This window comes from Ursus maritimus, unplaced genomic scaffold (genome assembly GCF_017311325.1).
Source record: "Ursus maritimus isolate PB19 unplaced genomic scaffold, ASM1731132v1 scaffold_21, whole genome shotgun sequence".
Classification (NCBI taxonomy): Eukaryota; Metazoa; Chordata; class Mammalia; order Carnivora; family Ursidae; genus Ursus; species Ursus maritimus.
This window is the reverse complement of record NW_024424564.1, coordinates 22,219,846-22,242,057: the sequence shown is the minus strand read 5'-3', so window position 1 is coordinate 22,242,057 and position 22,212 is coordinate 22,219,846. Positions and strand designations below refer to the sequence as shown.

General features: G+C 39.6%; 1 protein-coding gene and 1 pseudogene across 1 annotated transcript in view; one reads left to right on the top strand and one right to left on the bottom strand.

The window, feature by feature from the left end:
* TMTC2 (transmembrane O-mannosyltransferase targeting cadherins 2) overlaps positions 1-22,212 on the bottom strand; it is a 388,624-nt gene that overhangs the window by 23,115 nt on the left and 343,297 nt on the right. The gene's annotated exons all lie outside the window — the stretch shown is intronic.
* Positions 21,399-21,491, top strand: LOC121104492 (annotated as a pseudogene).

The window sequence follows — 22,212 nt, the reverse complement described above, 5'->3', positions numbered from 1 at the left end:
GTCATTAGCTCTGACTTCAGATCTAGAGGCAGTCCTCCTCGTCTGAGTTTAAATTTCCATTTCTAATATCTAAGAAGAGCTTGTTAAGCAAATTAATATTGTGAAGAGGGTTTCCTGGAGGCATATTTAACCTACTTGCAAGGCCAACTACTTTATAATGCATGGCTTACATGCAAATGGGAAGCTACTAAATGTAAATTAGTTTGTTCATTACAATGGTCTAGTAAGGCATTCAAACACATTATCATCAGTTAAGTCACTGTGATAAAGTTTTAAAAGCTGAATGTCTATTGGGGCGCCTGGGTAGCGCAGTCGTTAAAGCGTCTGCCTTCGGCTCAGGGCGTGATCCTGGCGATCCGGGATCGAGTCCCGCTGGGCTGGCTGTCTCTCTGTCACATAAATAAATAAAATCTTTAAAAAAAAAAAAAAAAAAAAAAAAAAAAAAAGCTGAATGTCTATTAAAAATCATTCATTCTTTCTTTCATTCATTCATTTACTCAATAAACCTGCTCCTTGGGGAGTCTTTCCCAGCTCAGGATGTAGCAACTCCATCCATCTGAAAGTTGCTCAGGCCAAAAAACATTGGGTCTTGATTTTTCTCTCATACCCCACATCAAATCCATCAGCCAATACTATAGGCTCCAGCTTAAACAGGAATGTACACATGGACACAGACACATATGTACACACACATACAATCATCTCACCTCTTGAAGAATTTCTTCTCAGTCACCCTTGTAAACTTATCTTCTGACACTAATATATCAAATTTGGGAATCACAAAAACTGATATCTTTCCAAGGACTCTGGGTTTAGAAATCTATTCTATGTGCTCTCCCTGAGTTTTGCAATGACTTCCAAACCTGGATCTCCAGTCCTGATTCTCCCTTAATCTTCAGGCTCATATTCAGTTGTCTATAGGAATCCGGGACATCCAGTAGTCAACTTAACTGCATCATCTTGCACATTAGATATACTCATCCTTCAAGATCCCTTATTTACACAGTGCTAGAATCCACTTGGTCACCCAACCTACAAGCTTCTCTCCCTTACTTACTCCCATAACCTTATCAAGGAACGATCAAATGCTGCCCATTTGATCACCTACATGTTTTTCAGATATGTCCCACCCCCTCCCCTGCTTACAAGTGTCCTAGTTTTAGGGAGCTTATTAAAGTTCTCTTCATTTCCTGGACCTATAATTTACCTCTTCCTTTGTTCAGGCAAGAGGAGCAGGAGGAGAGTTTCCCAAAGATTTAGTGGGTAAAAGCTTAGCATAAACCAATCGATCACAATCCCTTGCTACTTTTCTAGACTTTCACAGAAACAAACCCAACAATAAGCTGACAACTTATTTAATACACAGAAAAAATTTGAAGCAAGAGTTATAAAAATATTTTAGTGCCTTTTCTTCCCTGTTTTATATGATACATTTGGGAATTCTTTGGAGGTAGTGTTTCATTCACTGAACTTGGCAGTTTCAACTCTCAGGCACAAAGGAAATGGAAATGTCTGGAGATGTCTGAAGGGTTGTGTTTTACTTTCTCTTTTCCATTTCTTTTTCAGTAAAGGTCCACCACAGTTGAAAATATAAAAACATAATATTTAAAATACAATTTTACAGACTTGATGACAATAAATTTAGCTGTGCATCTCATGTTTGCAAGGATTATCTTCTGTTAATGTTTCACTATCCATTACTTGCTGAGCTATTCCACATGTTTCCAAGGTAAAATAGACTTTCATAGATGAATATGTGCTCACGTGGGCACGCGTGCTTGCGTGTACACACACACACACACACACACACACACACACACACACACACCCTGAACTGGCAATAAATACTCGAATGCCTCCCAGGAGACAATGTGGGAATCCCTGAAGCTTCAATACTTAACACATCATATTTTGAAAATTTTGCCACATTACCACCATTAAATTTCAAGTCAGTTTGCAAATAGCCATGTGCATAATCATAGAGGGGAGAATCCTTAACACTTTCACTTAACTTTGCCATTTGTCTATTTCTTGAGACAAGTAAATCCCAAGTTTTTCTTATCTCTTTACAGTTCTAGTAAATACAACTTGATAGTAGTTCAGAGAGATGCCTGATACGGGACCCATGATAAAAGGTTCATTTTTAATTACAGGAATTTCAAAAACATGGATAATATTTTTATTTAATTGAACTAAGCAAAACAACCTATTATGAAGAGAAACTTGTAAGATAGAATAGCAAAGGAAGAGGAGGCAATGAAAATAATATAAATAATATGGTGAAAACTGCTGATTGTTCCCCTAGTACAATCTGGTTTTCCCTTCTTTCTGGGTACATAGTTGCCAGTCACATGCAGTATTTCCCACTTTTGCTTGTGGCTAGGTTTGGTCATGTACTTAAGTTCTCAACAATGAAATGTGAGTGGAAAGGAAGCGTATAACTTGCACAAAGGGAAACCCTTACCCTGAACTTCCCTTCTTTTGCTCCCCGTACATGAGGGCAGAGGTGAGTGTGCAATTAGCTGTGACCACGCAAAAGAGGCTAATGCTCTAAGGGGCGGCAGAACAACAGAATGGAAGATGGAGGCCCTTAGACTTTGAGGCTGAGAGCTCTTAGTCCTGGCTTGTGTGTGGGAGAAATTCTGCCAAAATACACGTTTTGGGAGAAGACAGGGTTATCTCCATAACATAGTGGCAACCATGAAGATAGGAGGCTCATTAGGGCCACCCTGAGAGAAGCAGCATGGCTCTTTAAGGAACACAAATGTATTATTCCAAAGAAGGCTCATAATTTCAATTCTTTCCTTCCCATCCAAACCAGTATGTTCATGTTAGTACTTTTTCTTACCCTTTCTTATTTATTTCTTATTCTCACTTAGTTATCCTTTCATCCCTCTTCCTCTGTGTGTATAAACCGAGGGTGTTAAAATATAGTGACAAATCTACATCTTGCATTTTCACTAATCACATATCTATTTCCAGATGATAGCTTATAAACAGTGTGTTCTTTTTTTTTTTTTAAAGATTTTATTTATTCATTTGACAGAGAGCGAGAGAGAGAGAGAGAGAGAGAGCATGAGCAGGGGGAGCAGCAGGCAGAGGGAGAGGGAGGAGCAAGCTCCCCACTAAGTAGGGAGCCCGATGCAGCCTGATGCCAGGACCCTGGGGTCAGACCTGAGCTGGAGGCAGACCCAGCACCCAAACAGAGTGTGTTCTTAATAGCTGTGCAACAGCTCTATATGAACTCCACCCTGAAGTCATAAAAAAAAATCCTATGAATTAAAAATCCAAATTGAAAATTAAAAAACAAAACAAAATCTTAGTCTGAGAGAGGTCTTCTTCAGCAAGACAGGAAACTCACATGTCATGGTGGAAAAGATAGGCATCTTGATAAGAAAGCCAGCAGAAAAAATGGGCAAAAGATATATGACAGGCAAGTCTCACAGAGAATGACAAAGGATGAGTTTATAAATATTTAAGGTATGTTATCACAGTAGTAGTCAGAAAGATGCAACTTTAAACAACAGAGAGTCATTTTTGTTTTTCACGTTCATGACAATATAAAAGACGGATATTATTCATATGCGGCAATGGTACTGGTGGGAATGTGGATCATAATAACATTCAAGGAGATGTAAAATAAAAGTAGCACTGCAACACTGTTTATAACAGTAGGAAGAGAAGGAGAAAAGTAGGAAGGAAAAAAGTACAAACAGGAGGGAAAAAAAAGAAACATGTAATATTCATCAAGAGGGTAAAATCTGATGAAATGATGGTAATACCCTGGGTTAAATTTTTCTCTTCTTTAAAATGACCTTTGGTCATATTCCAGGACCTTTTAATAAGTTTTCTTACAAGCCAAAAACTAGTGTCACTGGAGGAAAGGGTATTGAAGGAAGGGAATTTCGGGCTTGGCATACTAGGAGAACAGCAGTGAAGGGAGGTGTTGGGCTTTAGATCAAAGAGGGTTTGGACAGAAAAAGGCTTATCATGGTGACTAAGAAACCACCCAGATACTTCTGTAAAACACCTAACCATTCTTTGGGGGAAAACAGTGAAATTATGTGAAAGGTTAAGTTCAGTCATATATTACAGGAAATGTAACTTTATTTGGCAATCACAGGATGTTGAGGTCTTGGGTTATATCTGATATGACTGAATCTATTTGCTGATCTATGAACGTTTCGATGGAGTCTCAGAGTACAAAAAGAAGTCTTGGGGCGCTGGGTATAAGAGGACTCTGACTAGTGTGGACTTCATTGAGGAGAGTAATATGACCAGACTTACCTGTTAGAAATGTCACTCTATAGCAACCTAGGAAATGGGTCTAAGAAGGAAACAGACAACTCATACAATGGTAGGATCATACTGAGGACTCTGTGCGAGGCCAGTGTTGGCAGAGATAGAGAAGAGGAAGACAGATTTGAGAAATGAAAGATGAAATGCCTAGCAAAATGGCAGACTTGGGGCTGCTTTTTAGGGCTCTTGCTTCAGTGCCCAGGCAGATGATGGGACCATTCACAAACTCTGGGAATTCAGGAGAAAGAGCTGATCTTAAAGAACCATCTTACCGAACAGGTTAACTTTTTCAGACACTTGTGATATGTCAGCTGCATGACGCTTAATTCATAACAATGGAAACAGAACCTTCAATATTAAATTACAGCAAATGAGTTTTCTCTCTAAAGGGCACGAATGTGACACTCTTTAGCAGGATATGATGTTAGAATAAAGTACTTTAGTGATTATATTTCATTTGATTTCTCCAACTGTAATTGGTTTCTTCTTTTCTCCTTCACTCAGCACATGGATTGAAGTAATTTCTTCAAGACACAGAGGAAACCTAGGAAAGTATATCTACATCTGACCTTCCCCTTCTAAGGCTTTGGAAAATTAGATATCTTAACGTCGAACTTAAAACACCTAAACCATGGTAACAATCTTACAGTATATTTGACCGTGCATTGTCTTTCCAAACAAAGTATTAAGAATTTGGTATGAAAATAAAAGCAAAAAAATGCTGAATATAGAGAAAGGAAAATGCTTTTTCTCTCCATGCCTTCTATCACAGCTGAAGTTCAAGACCTTGAGCCCATGCTGACTATAATCCTAGGGTATACACATCGAATTCTAGAAAACGTAAGTAGAAAGAACATATACAGAAACACAAAACATAAAAATCTTTTTTTTTTTAAACACAATCAAGCCAACTCCTTGTTTTGCCTTTATCAAGTCAAGATACATGACTGAAAACCCCAAGAGTTAGCACTACCTACGGAAAGGTCATGACTTATAAGAGGTCAGCATTTGGAATTTCAAGGAGCTTCTCTGGCTTACCACCATGCAATACTTCGAACTGAATCTCAGGATGAGACTGTAGAGATTGTAAGGATTTAACCTTTACGGATTTTATGGCTTATGTTTTTGTTCTTATACTTCCTACCTAGGCCTCATGCTGGCTAAAGAGCAGGCAATTACACCTTGTTTGATTCAATTTCAGAGTGCTTATTATGCCTACGTGATGGCTTAGTTTGGCTAAAAGCACATACAAAATATAAAAATATATCTGCTGTATTGTGAATCAGTTGTCTTCTGAAACACCATAGCTAATAATAGCAATAGTACCATAAAGCTAATAAAAGCAATAATTATAGTGACATTCACTGGGTGCTTACTATGTATCATTCAATTTTTAAAATTAATTTTCACACAAACTCTAAGCAATAGATATAATGACAAAATCAAGTTAATTTGTGCCAGGTCATACGACATTTAAATGGCTGAATCAGAATAAAAGCAAAAGTTTCACTGAGTTTTATAATACAGGCATGCCTCAAAGATATTGTGGGTTCAGTTCCAGATCACTGTAATAAAGTGAATATCGCAGTAAAATGAGTCAAATGAATTTTTTGGTTTCCCAGTGCATATAAAGTTATATTTACACTATACTGCAGTCTATTAAGTTTGCAATAGCATTATGCCTGAAGGAAAAAAAATGTACATACCTTAATTAAAAAGTACTTTATTGCTAAAAAAAAGCTAACCATCACTTGAGCTTTCAGTAAGTCATCATCTCTTTGCTAACTAACGAGGGTGGTGGCTGCTGAGGTGACTGCAGATGACGAAGTCTGCAGTATCAATTAACTTTCCCTTTTACAAATGATTTCTCTGTACCATGCGATGCTGTGTGATAGCATTTTACCCACAGTGGAACTTCTTTGAATATTTGAGTCAATGCTCTCAAAACAGTGCCACTGTTTTATCTACTAAGGTTATTATGCAATATTCTAAATACTTTGTTGCCATTTCAACAATCTCCACAGCATCTTCATCAGGAGTAGATGCCATCTCAAGCAACCACTTTCTTTGCTCACCCATAAGAAGCAACTCCTCATCCACTCAACTTATGTCGTGAGATTGCCACAATTCGGTTACGTCTTCAGGTTCTACTTCTAATTTTAGTTTTCCTGCTATGTCCACCACATCTCTAGTTACCTCCTCCACTAAAGCCTTGAACCCCTCAAAGTCAGCTCTGAGGATTGAAATCAACTTTTTCCAAACACCTACTAATGGTGACATTTTGACCTCTTTCCATGATTCACAAGTGCTCTGAATGGTATTTAGAATGGTAAATCCTCTCCACAAAGTTTTTAATGTATGTTTCTCAGACCCATCGGAGGAATCACTATCTATGGCAACTAGAGCCTTACAGAATGTGCTTCCTAAATAACAAGACTTGAAAATTGAAATTACTCCTTCATTCACAGGCTGCAGAATGGATGCTGTGTTAGCAGTTATGAAAACAACATTATCCTCACTGCACATCTCCACCAGAGCTCTTGGGTGGTCAGGTGCATTATAAGTGAGCAGTAATATTGTGAGAGAAATCTTTTTTTCCCCAAGCAGATCCCAACTGTAGGCCTACATATTATAAACAAATGTGCTGTCATCCACGTTGTTGTTCCATTCATAGAGCACAGGCAAAATATCTTAGCATAACTCTTGATGACCCTAGGATTTTCCTAATGCTCAATGAACACTGGCTACTACAGATCACCAGCTGCATTACCCCTTAACCTTGACTTCTCTTCTCTAGCTATGAAAGCCCTAGATGGCATCTCCTTCCAACAGGGCTGTTTCATCACACAACAAGTTTGTTGTTTACGGTAGCCTACCTTCATCAACTATCTTAGCTAGATCTTCCAGAAAACTTGTTCCAACTTTTACATCAGCACTTGCTGCTTCACCTTGCACTTTCATGACCAGGAGACAGATTCTTTCCTTAAACCCCATAATCAAACCTCTGCCACCTTCAAGCTTTTCTTCTGCAGCTTCCTCACCTCTCTCAGCCTTCAGAGAATTGAAGAGAGTGAGGGCCTTACTCTGGATTAGGCTTTGGCCTAAGGGAATGCTGTGGCTGCTCTGATCTTCTCTCCAGACCACTACAACCATCTCCACATCAGCAATAAGGCTGTTTCACTTTCTTATCATTTGTGTTCACTGGAGTAGTGCTTTTAATATCCTTCAGCAACTTTTCCTTTGCATTCACAACCTAGTTAACTCATCAAGAAACCTAGCTTCCAACTGATTTCAGAGGCTTTCAACAAGTTTCCAATATATATAACAGAAATCTATCTACCTACCTACCTATACTATACTTAATTATTCTTAGCTTTTCATTTATTTATTTTTTTTTAAATGATTTTTTATTATATTATGTTAGTCACCATACAGTACATCCCCGGTTTCCGATGTAAGGCTCGATGATTCATTAGTTGTGTATAACACCCAGTGCACCATGCAATACGTGCCCTCCTTACTACCCATCACCGGTCTATCCCATTCCCCCACCCCCCTCCCCTCTGAAGTCCTCAGTTTGTTTCTCATAGTCCATAGTCTCTCATGTTTCATTCCCCCTTCTGATTACCCCCCCTTTCTTTATCCCTTTCTTCCCCTACCGATCATCCTAGTTCTTATGTTCCATAGATGAGAGAAATCATATGATAGTTGTCTTTCTCTGCTTGACTTATTTCACTTAGCATTATCTCCTCCAGTGCCGTCCATGTTGTAGCAAATGTTGAGAACTCATTCTTTCTGATTGCTGAGTAATATTCCATTGTATATATGGACCACAACTTCTTAATCCAGTCATCTGTTGCAGGGCATCTCGGCTCCTTCCACGATTTAGCTATTGTGGACATTGCTGCTATGAACATTGGGGTGCATATGGCCCTTCTCTTCACTACGTCTGTATCTTTGGGGTAAATACCCAGTAGTGCAATGGCTGGATCATAGGGTAGCTCAATTTTTAACTTTTTAAGGGACCTCCACACTGTTTTCCAGAGTGGCTGTACCAACTTGCATTCCCACCAACAATGTAGGAGGGATCCCCTTTCTCCACATCCTCTCCAACAATTGTTGTTTCTTGCCTTGTCTATTTTTGCCATTCTAACTGGCGTAAGGTGGTATCTCAGTGTGGTTTTGATTTGAATTTCCTTGATGGCTAATGATTTTGAACATTTTTTCATGTGTCTGTTAGCCATTTGTATGTCTTCATTGGAAAAGTGTCTGTTCATATCTTCTGCCCATTTTTTGATTTGTTTATTTGTTTCTCGTGTATTGAGTTTGAGAAGTTCTTTGTAGATCTTGGATACCAGTCCTTTATCTGTAGTGTCATTTGCAAATATATTCTCCCATTCCGTGGGCTGCCTCTTAGTTTTTCTGACTGTTTCCTTGGCTGTGCAGAAACTTTTAATCTTGATGAAGTCCCATAAATTCATTTTATCTTTTGTTTCTCTTGCCTTTGGGGATGTGTCATGAAAAAGGTTGCTTTGGCCGATGTCGTAGAGGTTGCTGCCTATGTTCTCCTCTAGAATTTTGATGGATTCCTGTCTCACATCGAGGTCTTTCATCCATTTGGAGTTTATTTTTGTGTATGGTGTGAGAGAGTGGTCAAGTTTCATTCTTTTGCATGTAGCTGTCCAATTTTCCCAGCACCATTTATTGAAGAGACTGTCTTTTTCCCACCGGATGTTTTTTCCTGCTTTATCAAATATTAGTTGCCCAAAGAGCCGAGGGTCCATTTCTGGGCTCTCTATTCTGTTCCATTGGTCTATGTGTCTGTTTTTGTGCCAGTACCATGCTGTCTTTGTGATCACAGCTTTGTAGTACAGCTCGAAATCCGGCATTGTGATGCCCCCAGCTTTGTTTTTCCTTTTCAACAGTTCCTTGGAGATTCGGGGCCTTTTCTGTTTCCATACAAATTTAAGGACTATTTGTTCCAGTTCTTTGAAAAATGTCCTCGGTATTTTGATCGGGATAGCATTGAAAGTGTAGATTGCTCTGGGTAGCATGGACATTTTAACTATGTTAATTCTTCCAATCCATGAGCATGGAATATCTTTCCATCTTTTTATGTCTTCCTCAATGTCTTTCAAGAGTGATTTATAGTTTCTAGAATATAGGTCCTTTACGTCTCTGGTTAAGTTAATTCCAAGGTAACGTATGGTTTTTGGTGCTATTGTAAATGGGATGGATTCCCTAATTTCTCTTTCTTCGGTCTCGTTATTCGTGTATAGAAATGCAACTGATTTCTGAGCATTGATTTTGTATCCCGCCACGTTACTGAATTGCTCTATAACTTCTAATAGTTTGGGAGTGGCTTCTTTTGGGTTTTCCATATAGAGTATCATGTCATCTGCAAAGAGAGACATTTTGACTTCTTCTTTGCCAATTTGAATACCTTTGATCCCTTTTTGTCGTCTGATTGCTGTTGCAAGGACTTCTAGTACTATGTTGAATAATAGTGGCGAGAGTGGGCATCCTTGTCGAGTTCCTGATCTTAAGGGAAAGGCTTCCAGCTTTTCCCCATTGAGAATAATATTTGCAGTAGGCTTTTCATAGATGGCTTTTATGAGATTGAGAAATGTACCTTCTATTCCTACACTCTGAAGGGTTTTAATCAGGAAAGGATGCTGTATTTTGTCAAATGCTTTTTCGGCATCGATTGAGAGGATCATATGGTTCCTGAGTCTTTTCTTGTTGATATGATGTATCACGCTGATTGATTTGCGAATATTGAACCACGCTTGCATCCCAGGTATGAATCCCACTTGATCGTGATGGATAATCCTTTTAATGTACTGTTGGATTCTATTAGCAAGTATCTTGTTGAGGATTTTGGCGTCCATATTCATTAGGGAAATCGGTCTGTAATTCTCCTTTTTGAGGGGGTCTTTGCCTGGTTTGGGGATCAAGGTAATATTGGCCTCATAGAATGAGTTTGGTAGCTTTCCTTCTGTTTCTATTTTTTGAAATAGCTTTAGGAGAATAGGTATTATTTCTTCTTTGAATGTTTGGTAGAATTCCCCAGGAAAACCGTCCGGGCCTGGAGTTTTGTTATTTGGAAGGTTGTTTATCACTGACTCAATTTCTTCATAATTAATTGGCCTGTTTAAGGAATCAATTTCTTCCGGTTTCAATCTTGGTAGTTTATAGGTTTCCAGGAAGGATTCCATCTCTTCCAGATTGCTTAGTTTATTGGCATATAGCTGTTGATAAAAATTTCTAATAATCCTTCCAATTTCAATGGTGTTCGTCGTGACCTCTCCTTTTTCATTCATAATTTTAATAATCTGGGTCCTTTCTCTTTTCTTTTGGATAAGTCTTGCCAGTGGTCTGTCAATTTTATTGATTCTCTCAAAGAACCAGCTTCTAGTCCTGTTGATCTGCTCTACTGTACTTCTGGTTTCTGCTTGATTGATTTCAGCTCTAATTTTGGTCAACTGCTTCCTCGTGCGTGGATTAGGCCTGTCCCTCTGTTGCTGTTCCAGCTTCTTGAGGTGAGAATATAAAAACTGCATTTTAGATTTTTCTATTCTTTTGAGTGAGGCTTGGATGGCTATGTATTTCCCCCTTAGGACTGCCTTTGCAGTATCCCATAGGTTTTGGACTGTTGTATTTTCATTCTCATTGGTCTCCATAAATTGTTTAATTTGATTTTTGATTTCCTGGTTTATCGAGTCATTCCTGAGCAGGATGGTTCTTAGTCTCCAAGTGTTTGAGTTTCTTCCAAATTTTTCCTTGTGGTTGAGTTCCAATTTCAGAGCGTTGTGGTCTGAGAATATGCAGGGGATAATTTCAATCTTTTGGTATCGGTTGAGACCTGTTTTGTGTCCCAGAACATGGTCTATTCTTGAGAATGTTCCATGGGCATTAGAATAGAATGAGTATTCTTTGGTTCTGGGGTGTAGTGTTCTATATATATCTATGAGGTCCAACTCGTCGAGTATGGCATTCAAAGCCTTTGATTCTTTGCTTAGTTTTTGCCAGGGTGTTCTGTCTATTTCTGAGAGTGGAGTGTTGAGGTCCCCTACTATTAATGTATTTTTATTTATATGTCTCTTTATTCTGGTTAAGAGTTGGCTTGTGTATCTTGCTGCTCCCCTGTTGGGGGCATATATATTTATAATTGTCATATCCACTTGTTGAATACTTCCCTTAAGAATAATATAGTGCCCTTCTGCATCTCTAACTATAGTCTGTAGTTTAAAATCCAATTTATCTGATATGAGAATTGCTACCCCAGCTTTCTTTTGAGGTCCATTTGCGTGAAAGATGGTACTCCATCCCCTTACTCTCAGTCTGAATGCATCTTTGGGTTCGAAATGAGTCTCTTGTAGACAGCAAATGGATGGGTCATTTCTTTTTATCCAATCTGCAACCCTGTGGCGTTTTATGGGATGGTTCAAACCATTTACATTAAGACTGATTACTGAGAGATATGATTTTAATGTTGCCATGTTGCCAGTAAAGTCTTTGTTTGTATTGGCTGTGACTTTCTGTTCTGTATCACTCTTGGGGCCTTTTTACTTTTATAGAACCCCCCGTAATATCTCCTGTAGGGCTGGTTTCGTGGTTACAAAATTGGTTAGTGACTGGCGATTCTGAAATGTCTTTATTTCTCCATCAATTCTGAATGACAGCCTTGCTGGATAAAGGATCCTTGGCTGCATGTTTTTCTCTGAAAGAGCTTTAAATATGCTCCCCCAACCCTTTCTCTCATTCCAGGTCTGTGTAGACAGGTCTGACGTAATTCTGATGCTTTTGCCTTGGTACGTGAGAAATTTCTTTGCCCTGGCCGCTTTCAATACTGTATCCTTGCATCTAATATTTGCGAATTGCACTATGACGTGACGTGGCGTAGGTTTGTCGTGGTTGAGCTTGGGAGGGGTCCTCTCTGCCTCTTGGACACGAATGTTTGTTTCCCTTGCTAGATTAGGGAAGTTTTCAGCTACAATTTGTTCAAATATCTCTTCTAGACCTCTGTTTTTCTCCACCCCCTCGGGGATGCCGATGATTCTAACATTGGATCGTTTCATTGAGTCAGTAATCTCCCGTAACCTACATTCGTGGGCGTGGATTTTTTTAAGACCATCTTCTATTTTCATTTTTTCCTCTATTAACCCATCCTCCAATTCACTAACCCGTTCCTCTGCTTCTGCGACCCTGGCCGTCAGAGCCTCTAGTTTTGCCTGCATTTGGCTCATAGAATTTTTAATTTCTGTCAGATTCGCTCTCATTTCTGTCCTTAGGGATTCTATATTCTCAGTAACCTTTTCGTTAATAGTTTTTTCAATTCTACTCATCATTTTGACCATCGTTACTCTGAATTCCATTTCTGATAATTTGGTTACATCCATATCCATTATTTCTGTGGCAGAGGCCACAGAATCACTGTCTTTTCTTTGCTGGGGGGGGCTTCTCCTTCTTGTCATTCTGATGAAGAGAGGTTGCGGGGTTTCCAGAGCCCAAATTATTGACTGGGTCCCAGGCCGTGCCCCTTGTTTTATAGGGATCTTAGGGATGTGGGCTTCTTCTTTAAAGATTTTATTTATTTATTTATGTGGCAGCCAACCAGCGAGAGAGGGAACAGAAGCAGGGGAGTGGGAGAGGAAGAAGCAGGCTCCCAGCGGAGGAGCCCGATGAGGGACTCCTTTCCGGAACGCCGGGATCACGCCCTAAGCCGAAGGCAGGCGCTCAATGACTGCGCCACCCAGGCGCCCGGGTTGTGGGCTTCTTGATTTTTCAGCCTGCCTTCTGTGTTCTGGGGGAGGGGCCTGCCGCGCCGATACTCAGGCAACCCTGTTTGGGTAGAGTCTCCGTGTCCCCTGCGAGGGGGGATGGGGATGGGCACTCTCTGAGCCGGTATTTCCAGGCTTTTGTTCTCTGGCGGCTTTCCCTGGCGGTTTGCTGTGCCTCTTCTGAGAGTCAGAGCAGCAGCGGCCAAATTTCAGCCTCTGTCACAGAACAGAGGGATTGCGGCCTGTTCTCTACTAATGTTCTGGCCACTTTAACTCTGCTCTGTTGGGAGCTGCTCAACCCTGCAGCGTCCCGGGATGTGCGCCCCACACCCGGCGTCCCAGCCCTCACTTCCAGGGCCGGAGCGCGTCTCTGTCCTTTGTGTTTCTAATGCCGCCAGCCGCCAGCCGCCAGCCGCCCAGCACCTCCCGGATCTCCCGTCTCAGTCTAGATCCAGTAAGCGCACCGGGATTCCGGTGTTCGCGGGAATGCCTGGTGGCGCGCGCACCCGGCTCACGGTCTCAGTCTGCTGTTTTGCGGGTGCGTCCGCGAGCCCCGCTCTCCCGTGCAAGTGGCTCCACTTCCCGGGCGCCCGAACACGCGGCTCCCTCCCCTTCCGTTTATCTTCTGATATCTGTGCACAGTTTCATGGCTCCCCGCTTCGTACCTCAATACTCAGCGCTGGAGATGTTCATTTGTAGAGATCCAGATGCGTCTTCCTGCGTCTCAGGCTGGTTCCGTGGTTGTTTAGGCTGGTCTGGTACCTATCCAGCTCGACTCGGAGGACCGGCTGAAAACGGTGTCTCCTACTCCTCCGCCATCTTAACTCCTCCCCTCTTAGCTTTTCATTTAAAGTGAGAGATGTGTGCCTCTTCCTTTCACTTGAACACTTGAAGACTACTATGGAGTTATTAATTGGCCTCATTTCAATATTGTGCTGTCTCAGAAAACAGGCTAAGGAGAGCGAGACGTGGAAGAATGGTCAGTCAGTGGAGCAGTCAGAACACATACATTTATTAAGTTTGCCATCTCACATCGGCACAGTTTATGGAGCCCCAAAACAATTGCAATAGTAAAAATCAAAGGTCACAGACACAGGTAACCATAAAAAAAATAAAGAAAATGTCTGAAATATTGTGAGAACTACCATAATGTGACACAGAGGCATGAATTGAACAAATGCTGTTGGAAAAATGGCGCCGACAGACTTTCTTGATGCACGGTTGCCACAGACCTTCCATTTGTAAAAATGGCAGAGTACAGTAAAGGGTAATAAAATAAGGTACACTTGTATAGTGAAAGCACAAATGCGCAGATGTTTTAGAAGAGCTCAAGTTAGGAAGTATACATAAGGAAGCAATCCAAAGCCTGATTATTATCATTGGATTTTAAAAACTGAGATGATAATGCTGATGACAGCTAATCTGTATTGCACACTTATGTTTCAGGCACTATTTTAAATTCTTAAAATTCAGTAACTCACTGGATTCTCAAAATGATTTTATGATTCATGCACTATTAGTGCCCTATCCGACAGAAAAGGAAATTGAAAGAGAGGTTAAAATACAAACCCAAGATCACATAGTAAATGGCTTAGCTGCAACTGACTGATGGAAGCAAAGCCAATCAGGAACAGAACGGCCTTTAAAACTAGTGGTCCACAATCTTACTACACATTAGAATCGCCTGGGGAACTTTAAAAACTAGGATGATGAGCTCCATTTTGACCAATTAAAATCAGAGTATCTGGTAAGACCCAGGGTTCAGTACATTACAAAAGCTCCTTTGGCAATTCTAATGCTAGAACTGAGACCCATTGTATTACACAAAGGCAAGACTAGTATTTTTATTCTCAACAAATAACATTTGGGCTCAAGGTCAATGGTAGCACATAGATTTAAAAAAAAAAAACAACAGTAACTAATAGAACTGTACCACCATTGCCTTTACTGTGGTAGAAAATTTATTAACATTGATTGTAAGCAAGATAATTATAGATAACTTAAAACAAAGAGTCCCAGAGTGGATGTAGAATCTTGGGTTTATTTAATGAATGTCAAAGCCAACTTTCTTATCAGTTTTAATTGGATAGTAAATTCACCCTGTTGTTTCCAGGAACAGTTCAGGAATATCATGTTAAGGGAGGCCTTGCAGGATCTTTTGTTAATTGAGCTCAAACAGATGGTTAATTTCTAAAATGTTATTTTCTTTCTGTGGGTTCTATTTTTCATGCCACTTTTTTTTCTTTGTTAAGTTTTTTTATTTTAATTCCACTACAGTTAACATACAGTGTTATGTTGGTTTCAGGTATACAATATAGTGATTCAACAATTCTATACCATGCCACTTTATTTTTGATCGACACAGAGGGCAATATTTTCAAGGCATATGAAACATTCCTCTTAATTCAAATAAATGCATACCACTATTTTCCCACTGTTTTATGAATAGGGTTTCAAACAACAAATGAAGTCCCAAAGAGAAATCTAGGATGTCATATTGTTTGTAGCATGATGGCAACTAGTTGTGACCATAATTTAAAAACTATGCTCTTCCTGTGTCAAATAAAAAAGCTATGAGAAAAAGGTAAGGTAGATAAATGATAATGCTTGGCAAACCTTATCTGTTGGGGGAAATGTGGTCAAATACTAACTCCATTAAGACATTTTCTCAAAGGCATAATTTAAAAAAAATGTAACCATATTCCCTGATCCCTACCCCCTTACTTTAGTCTTCTTCAATCAGTGTCACTCGCGGGAGAACAAATAACAAATGTAAATTGTAGAGGAGGCTAAAATTGAGTGCTCTTTTCCAGGGATGGGGTGTTGTTTCAATGACCCCTAGAAAATAAAACATCACAACCAAACCCCACAGAGCAGGCACAGTTAGCACTTGGGCCCTTGCTTCTGACCCAACAAACTCACCACCAGGCTGGCCACATTAAAGGCAGAAAAAGTCTGGAAAAAGACACTCTCCCTAGAAAGTATGCATACTAGTTGAGCTAATTTGTTATTTTCATCCTTAAAATTACTTCTTGACCACAGTCAGGTTTCTTAAAGTGCATACTTCTCTGTTAGAGACTATGGCTTTTCTCTCTCATGGCTGATGCAAACTCACATGGCTTGTCATGTCAGCTCCCTGGGGCACATTCCCTCTCGGGGAAAGGTGCCTCCCCTGCTGTTCTTGTCACTTCCTTCCCACTCGTGTTTTCCTCCCATTGTGGGAGGAAACCAGTCACCCAGAGACAAGAGCACAGGGAACTAAATGTAGGGATTTTGTCCCTCATAAACGACTAATGGGGAGGAAAACTTCTTCCTTCCTTATTCATATCCTAAATTTTCTCACGTACTCTTATTTTGAGCATTGCAATATTTCTGTCATTTTTTAAAAAGAAATCTTTTACAGGGTGAATTGCCTGTTGGGAGGGAGGTATGCCCTTTTATGGGTCAATTTTTCAAAAACCAGGGGCAAGTTTTCAGGCAAGTCTGAATGGGTTCATAAAATCAGCTTCCACCTCATGATTTACTTTGTGTTTTTCAGAGTCATGTGAGGCCTGTGAAGTATGCCTGCCATCAGGCCCAAGAAAGAAGTTTAAGAGTTAAACTGCTTTCTAGATAATAAATAGCAAATGTATTTTATTGAGAATACAGAACTCTGTAGCAGCTGTCCCGAAGGTTTATATATGTTCATTCTATTAGATTTGTTGTCACTTCTACAACGGGCTGAGTTTTTAGAATCTGAATATATGAAGACTTAGTAAGAGACCCAACTACCTGAGCGATTCTGAATTTCATGAGAGTATGAATTCATTTCACATGAGAGCTCCCCGTTCACTGTGATCACTGTCCCCCGATACTCCAGTAGAGAGACTGAGTGAACCAAGAGACCCAGGGGGATGCAGGTCAGGGATCGGGAGAGAAGATTTCAAGTTAGCACGTTACTGAGAGTTAAAACTCAACATAATCCTTGAAAATCTCTTAAAAATCACTCAAATGGCTCTTCAGCTACCGTACAGCCTCTCAATGTGTTCTTGGCAGTCAGTGTGGCTGTGTTTTGGTTTGATTTCCAGCATTGTAAAAGACCAACGTGTTTTGTGCTGAGCAGTCCATGCTGTGGTTGGCTGGCACTGAGAGGCCAAGTTTTACTGGGGGAAGGGAAGGGGGTGCACAACACATTTAAAACACTAGAAACCACACTCCTTGCTGTGAGACGGCCACAATACGAAAGGACGGGAAGCCAGCACAGACTGAGAGCACAGAAGCCTCGCGTGAATTCCTTCACAATATTGACTGAGCACCAACTGTGTTCCAGGCACCACTTTACATACTGGGGAAAGCAAGGTACAGAGAATGAAGTCCCTATCATCACAGAGCTCACGTTCTAGAGAGCGGAGGCAGATAATGCAAACAGAAAAGGAAATACATAGACTGTACATGATGATAAGCGCCAAGGGGAAAAAAAATTACAGCAGGATAAAAGAGATAGGGCATGTTGGGGTACAGGAGTGTCTCATACTGGGCAGGAAGGGAAGTCTCCCTGATAGAAGATACTATCTGAGCGGTTATTTAAGATAACACTTGAACAAGCGATGCTACTATCTGGAGGAAAAGCATGAGAACTGCAGGGAAGAGTGAGGATAAATGTCCTGAGGAAAGAGCGTGCTTGAGCCTGAGTGGGCAACACCACTCTGCTCATTGTCTACAGAGCCTGGCAAGTGGAACTGACTTCTTTAATTTAAATTTATTCTATGTTAAGAATACATAGACATATTCTTGTAATGTAAATAATTTAGCACTTCCTACGGATCACGCAGCATTCTAAGTGTTTTATGTGTACTGTGAAGTTCCATAACAAACCCTCCGAGGTGTTTGTTATTACCTCCATTTACAGAGTGAGCATATGAAGGTTAGGGATGTAAGCAACGTATCCAAGATCCTAGGGCCAGAGGTGGGGAAGCCTAATTTAGTAAACACACCATTTGATTCCGGACCCCAAACTGCCAAAGCTATGTTGCCTCCCGGGGTATGTGAATAAGACATGATTTCAATAGGAGTTCCCTGCAAACTGCTAGCTCTTCTGAAAACAGTGAAGTATACAACTTGTTTTTGTTTTTTTTTTTAACTGCTGCCATATCATGAGCAGAATACAGCTGACGTCTAAGCATTTACTAAATTTTGATGCTGTTAATATACCTGAAATATATACCCATTATTAAGCTTTATACTTTTGAAATACAATACGTAATGGCTAAACTGTGCCTATTCCTAACATATTTAAATTTTAAAAATTGATAAATGTTTGAAAAGCATTGTCTATACTACACCAAGGATCATTTGGCATTATGCACTGTTATTTTATCAAAACTTTTTGTTCAACATAGGCCTTCAAAACTTGCAATAATGAATTGTTCTTTGATGGGCAAACTTCAGTGATGGTAAGTATCATGGTGCTTTGTCAGTATTCTTGCCTTCACCAAGGGACCCTGACTTGTCCTGAGGCTCATACCAACACCCATCTGACAGAGCTCTGGTTATTCCCAGAGCTTAGCATGTTCTAGAATGCACATGTAGTGCTAAAGCATGCACACGTTTGAAAAGGGAATACATTTCCATTAAAACAATTAAAAACTCAATCCAAGTTTTATAAAGAACAGAGTCGTATAATATCTTCATGTAGTAGTTCCTATATAAACATCTTCACCATATCCAGCTACTTCAGTTTAGATATATGAGAAAAGTACTAAAATTAGTTAAATAGTAAGGACTAAAAGATCAATTCTAAATTAATAAAAGCTTTTTGCTGTAATACTCTATTAATATAATGTCATCAAACAGTTTGAAAACCTACAATCAACATAGCATATTTCTAAGGAGGTTATTTTTTTCTTTTCAAGGAATACTTTTTTTAAAAGAATGTATATTGCTTGCTTGATTGATTTATTTCGTTATCTTATGTTAGTCACCATACAGTACATCCTTAGTTTTTGATGTAATGTTCCATGATTCATTGTTTGCGTATAACACCCAGTGCTCCATGCAATATGTGCCCTCCTTAATACCCATCACCTGGCTAGCCCATCCCTCCACCCCCCACCGCTCTAAAACCCTCAGTTTGTTTCCTGGAGTCCACAGTCTCTCATGGTTTATTTATCCATAGGGAAATTTTAGATTCCTATGTATTTAAACATTTTTTTACTGGACATGAAATCACAATAACCTTAATATACGAAGTTTTTCTCAAATATATCTCCAGATCATAATAAGCATATATAGTAGAAATAAAATCTGATACGATGCACCCATGTCATTCTACCACAATTCTTATTTTAAAAACAAATTCAGTAATAGCAAAACTTCCCAAAGAAACTGCCAAGTAAGTAAGAACCTATTGTCCCAAGTGGCCTTCCAAGTCCTAAAACAACATTTACTAAATCATTTTGCTTGCTTCAAATTTTCTAAGGACGTATTAAAGAAAAGGAAATAAATTTTCTTTATGAGAAAACGAGCGGCACATTTACTGTGATTGTATGAACCAGTCAAGGGCAAAGTAATCAATACATTTCAAGCAATACAAAATAGTAATTTGTCTGCTATGTTTCTTGAAGTCCCTAAATAGGCTTTCAACACAACAACATGACAAGGTGATTGAGTTCATGCATTGTTAGGCATTATTGTTTAAGGTGTAGAAGATGCAAACTTTCAAGCCTCACAACCTAGATAAACCACTCACGAAAAAAATTAAGGAACAATTAAATGCTACGCCTACAACTGCTACATGTCTGAGAGGGCAGCAATCACAAGGTCTTCGTTTCTCATTCTATCCCTGGAGCCTATGTTAGAAACTGACATACAATAGGCACTCTGCTTCTCTACATTTAAAGTCTGTACCATTTTACTTCTCTAGGGTTTCTCCAACTGGAATCGACAGACCATGTGAAGTGGGGTGGATACAAGTATATGTTCAAGGGTCTATGAATTATCCTTAAGAATTTGTCAATTTTGCTAAACAACACTTCTCCTCAAAATGATTAGTCCACAAACATTCTAGACAATTTGAATCACCACGTTTTAAATAAGAACTGTCCTTTGATTTCGGTGTCTGAGGTTTTATTTGTGATCGATATTGAATTGTTGGTAGGCAATCTTATAAAAGAATCAGAAAGTTAAGAACACAGGTTCTGAAACTAGACTGCCAGGCTTCGTATTCTGGCTCTACCACAAGCTGTGGTATCCTGGACAAGTTATCTATCCTGCCTCAGTATCCCCATCTGTAAAAACGTGGGAGAACTTTTGAATGTTTAACCAGTAGAGATGTTGTTAGGCTGACATTTTCTTTTTTTTTTTTTTTTTTTAAGATTTATTTATTTGACAGAGAGAGACAGCCAGCGAGAGAGGGAACACAAGCAGGGGGAGTGGGAGAGGAAGAAGCAGGCTCTTAGCAGAGGAGCCTGATGTGGGGCTCGATCCCAGAACGCTGGGATCACGCCCTGAGCTGAAGGCAGACGCTTAACAACTGCGCCACCCAGGTGCCCCTTGACATTTTCTGATTGAAAAAAAAAGACACTTTTCCCGTGCCCAAGTTAGACAAAATTTTCAAATAATTAATAGACATCTACCTAGAAATAGGGACCTAGAATAGTTACCAACTTTTAAACCTCTCAATATTATTCATATTTAGGTAAATGCTCTTTTTTTCTTTTTACATCATTAGGCATATGTGAAAAAGTACCCAACTTCCAAACATGGAGACCCATTTTATATACATTCAAATGTAAATAATGCTTTTAAAGATTTTATTTGTTTATTTGGCTGAGAAAGAGAGGGAGAGAGAGAGAGCACAAGCAGGGGGAGCAGCAGAGGGTAAAGGAGAAGCAGGCTCTCCGCTGAGCAGGGACCCCGATGTGGGGCTCAATCCCAGGACCCTGGGATCATGACCTAAGCCGAAGCCAAATGCTTAATGAACTGAGCCACCCAGGTACCCCTAAATAATGGGTTTAAAGCAATGATGTGATAGTACAGTGCTTAGGGTATAATCCATCATCTGCTCTCCATAAAAGACCTCTACATGTAGCAAATGTTTGGGAGTTACTGTGTCAATCAGCTACTGTAAAATAAAATGATAATGTCATATTATTTAATGAAGAGAAAACTCAGCATATGCATGTGTGTCCAGTAAACATTTCTAAGACTAATTAAAGTGCATAATTCTTGGGTAGCAAAATAATTCCATCCCTAAGTCTTGAGGAATCTACTTAATGCTTAATTAAGTAGCATTAAGCATAGAATCAGCTTAATAATGCTGTATCAAAAAATGAGATATTAAAGTAGAGACAAGGTGGAACGATACAGAGAAGATTAGCATGGCCCCTGCGCAAGGATGACACGCAAATTCGTGAAGCGTTCCATATTTTTTACTGGCACAAAAACAGACACATAGACCAATGGAACAGAAAAGAGAGCCCAGAAATGGACCCTCGGCTCTTTGGGCAACTAATATTTGATAAAACAGGAAAAAACATCCGGTGGGAAAAAGACAGTCTCTTCAATAAATGGTGCTGGGAAAATTGGACAGCTACATGCAAAAGAATGAAACTTGACCACTATCTCACACCATACACAAAAATAAACTCCAAATGGATGAAAGACCTCGATGTGAGACAGGAATCCATCAAAATTCTAGAGGAGAACATAGGCAACAACCTCTACGACATCGGCCACAGCAACCTTTTTCATGACACATCCCCAAAGGCAAGAGAAACAAAAGATAAAATGAATTTATGGGACTTCATCAAGATTAAAAGTTTCTGCACATCCAAGGAAACAGTCAGAAAAACTAAGAGGCAGCCCACGGAATGGGAGAATATATTTGCAAATGACACTACAGATAAAGGACTGGTATCCAAGATCTACAAAGAACTTCTCAAACTCAATACACGAGAAACAAATAAACAAATCAAAAAATGGGCAGAAGATATGAACAGACACTTTTCCAATGAAGACATACAAATGGCTAACAGACACATGAAAAAATGTTCAAAATCATTAGCCATCAAGGAAATTCAAATCAAAACCACACTGAGATACCACCTTACGCCAGTTAGAATGGCAAAAATAGACAAGGCAAGAAACAACA